This window comes from Arachis hypogaea, chromosome 3 (assembly GCF_003086295.3).
Source record: "Arachis hypogaea cultivar Tifrunner chromosome 3, arahy.Tifrunner.gnm2.J5K5, whole genome shotgun sequence".
Taxonomy (NCBI): Eukaryota; Viridiplantae; Streptophyta; class Magnoliopsida; order Fabales; family Fabaceae; genus Arachis; species Arachis hypogaea.
The window spans coordinates 53,295,440-53,298,895 of NC_092038.1; the positions used below are offsets into that span (position 1 = coordinate 53,295,440).

At 32.0% G+C, this 3,456-nt stretch overlaps 1 long non-coding RNA gene across 1 annotated transcript; it reads left to right on the forward strand.

The window, feature by feature from the left end:
* The first annotated feature begins 698 nt into the window (after window positions 1-698).
* LOC112777680 (uncharacterized) lies at window positions 699-1,244 on the forward strand. Its single transcript, XR_011879922.1, has 3 exons — window positions 699-850; window positions 955-1,062; window positions 1,152-1,244. It is a non-coding gene; the product is annotated as an uncharacterized lncRNA (long non-coding RNA).
* Window positions 1,245-3,456: the final 2,212 nt, after the last annotated feature.

The window sequence follows — 3,456 nt, forward strand, 5'->3', positions numbered from 1 at the left end:
TAATAATTTTATGATAAAAAAATATTTGATAAAGTAATTTTAAATTCATCAAAAAATATTGATAATTATTTATATTGATAAAAATCGGACTTGATAATAATATTAATATTATTATTTATGTTTTATTATAATTAGAACAAATAAAATATATAAATAATATAATAATAAAATTATATTATCATTTATTTATTTTGGAATTCATTACAAGAAAAAACGTATTTATCGACGTAAAAAATCGACGGCTATCTCTCTCTTCAATAATTTTTGACGATTTATTGTCGATATTTTTAAAAAAAGATAATTAAAAATAAAATAATAAAATCGACATTTTAGTCGTCAATTTTTTAACGATGCATTAAATCTATCTTTATTATTGTCATATTGTCGATGAATCGGGAGTTGAATATACTTTGTTTTTAAAATTGACGGACATAGCATCTATTTTAATATTTAAAATATTAACAATCTTTTCGTCGATAAATTTAAACGGTCTAAATTGTTTTCTAAAATCAAATAAATAATATAAATTTAATGTATAAAATAGACACTAAAAGAGTCGTTTTTTTTTTTCAACAAATTTACCGTGAATTTTTATTGCTAAATACACCAACCCTGAGCCCACTTCCCGCTCCAAGTTTAGAAACACAATTTTATCCTTTTCTGCATTCGAGCGTATCAGAATTCAGAAACACCAACCTTCGTTCTCCTCTGCCGGCATCATAGTTGCGCCGCTGTCACTCCGTTTGCTCGTACTGCCACTGTCGCTCCTCAGGTATCCTCTTCAATTTCATTTGGAAATTCCTAAATTCCCCTTGATCCTCTCCACGCTGATGACCCCTCTGCTCTTCAGGTATCCCCAAAACCCTAAATTCCCCTTTTCCCCTTCGATTTTCTCTTGTTTTCAGCTTCTGCTTCATGCTAATTCGCTTCTCCTGTTATGTTTTTTCCAATTAGATCCGTGTGCCAGAAGGTTGTGATCTTGTTGCTGTTGGAGCACTTGCTGTGGCATTTGGCACTTCTCATGTAGCACTTGTGCATAGAGCTAATTTAACCTCTGGTCAGGTATGTCATACGTAGTTAATTTTTATTTATTTATTTATTGGTTATGTTTATATCTTTTTGGAGTGGTTGAAAAGTTGATGAAATTGCAGGTGTTGGTGGTTTTGGGTGCAGCAGAAGGTGTAGGGCTTACAGCTGTTCAAATTGGAAAAGCGTGTGGTGCCATCGTCATTGCTGTTACTAGGTAGTACTAATTTGTTTCAATGCAAGGTTGAATATGACTGATATAATTGTTATGCATTTGATTGATATTTCCATTTACTAGGTATCCTTTGGAGTTGAATGTTTATTGTTTTGCATAACTTGGTTTCAGGGGAGCTGAAAAGGTGCAGATTTTGAAGACTCTTGGTGTTGATCATGTCATCCCTGCTAACATAGCTCTTGTTAAGGTATACTATATCATGAGTTAAGTCTTGATTGATCTAATTATACTAGAGAGCTTATCTATTATGGAACCTCTATATTTGCTTATCTATACTAAAGACACTCTGAGTCAATGAGTGGTTTGGAAAATTACATACAAGTCTTTTTTCATAACATATTCAACTTTTAATTATAACTAGCTTGTGCAGTGAATCAATTATTAGTAACAATGATAAGTCTTATCCTACAAACCAAACTAATTACATGAATAAATGATGCAATTTAAACTCTACCATAAAAGAAACACACTACGAATACGTTAATGCCAATATCGCAGCTAAACTCATGCTAGAACTCTCTTTCGTTCTTCCTTTTTGCTTCCCAACCTTTTTTGATTTATTTGTTTTTCTTTTTCTTTTTTCTATTTGTCCCCTAAAAATGAGATACCTTCAATTTAATGGTGTCATTATATGGAACCTCTATATTTGCTTATCTACCTTCAGGAAAGCTTGGCTTGAACTTTCTGTATTATAATTTTTTTTGTATATTAAGCTCAAACTTATTTTCTGCATTCACCTTTATTTTTCCCTTATCTTTGCCATCAGTGGGATTTTATTTTTGCATTATGTATCATATTCCAGATGAACATCTTTATTAGGGGTGGGGGAGGTATCCACTATTAACAGAAAAAATATTTCTCAAGACTAGATGTGGATGGACTTTAGACCAAGTGGATGAGTAATTTGGATGACTACAAACTTAACAAAATTAAGGTTAAACTAGGTAAGACCGATTAATAAATACCTTAAGATTATCTGAATATCGATCACAAACACCCTTAGTTCCTTGCAAAAGCTCTGAAAAAGGGTTGATGTTAAAATAATATCTTCTTAAGTGTCAGATGACATGATGATTGGGTGGTCAGATGGATCATAAACCAACAGTCGAGTCAATACAATCACAACACTTCTTTTCTTAGATTCTTCTGATTCATAGTTTTTTTCTGCACTTATTGTTGAGACTTTGGTTGATACCTTTACAGAGATGATCATTGTGTTGTTCCTCTTTCGAAAAATCCTCATTCCTCTCACGCTGATGGAAATAAAATTACCTTAGCATGGTTAAATTCTGGAGAACTTTTGGAGTGTTTGATCATTTAACAAATAAGTGGTCTTCCTAAAGTATTCTTCTTTTGCTGTAAAGTATTAAAGCATTCTAATACGCCATATTTTTATAAAAATTAGTTTTGTAAATGTATTCTAACCCCCCACATTATTGAGTACAGAACACATTCATGAAAGAAAGCACTTACTGGTTGACTGTTGTATGATAATGTGCCTTGGTGCACTTTGTTTTGTGATCTAGCTTTTCTGTACTTTTGAGTCAGAGGTTCCATATATTTGCTATAGTTTAGTGGAGGTGGTTTTCATGCTTAAAACTCTGTCTTACTCTTACATTTTATATTGATGAATATTGGTAATGGGTTGTTTAGTTATCTTTTTGTATTTAGGCAGGGGATCCTCTTTATGTTTTGTTGTGCTGTTGGCTAGCTGCAGTTGGTGCTGGTCTTTTGAAAACTGAGGAGATTTTGGAAAGGGAGAGAAGGCTGTGAATCTCGAATGACATTGAATTTGAGGAGCAGAATTTTATTGCCTTGATGAATTAAGCAAGAGAGGTTGGTCCCTTCTTCTATCTTTGTATCTTACAAGTTTTAGTATATTCATATTTGATAAAAATGCTTCGTGTAAATCACAAAATCAGCCGCCACAAATGTTGGTTATAAATGAGACTCTTGCTTAATACTACTTTGCATTTGAAGGGGAGTTGTATCAGTTTATATTAACTGACCGAATCAGTCTAAATGGTAAACAATTTGGCTCAGAAGAATGGTTAAAAATGGTGCTTCAAAGTTTTCTGTAGGCTTGTTATTGTTCTTGTCTGTGGGAGGATATTATGATATAATCTCATATAAATAAATTTAATAATTATCTTCAAAAAATAAAAATGGTATTCGAAAAAATCTAAGAAAATAAA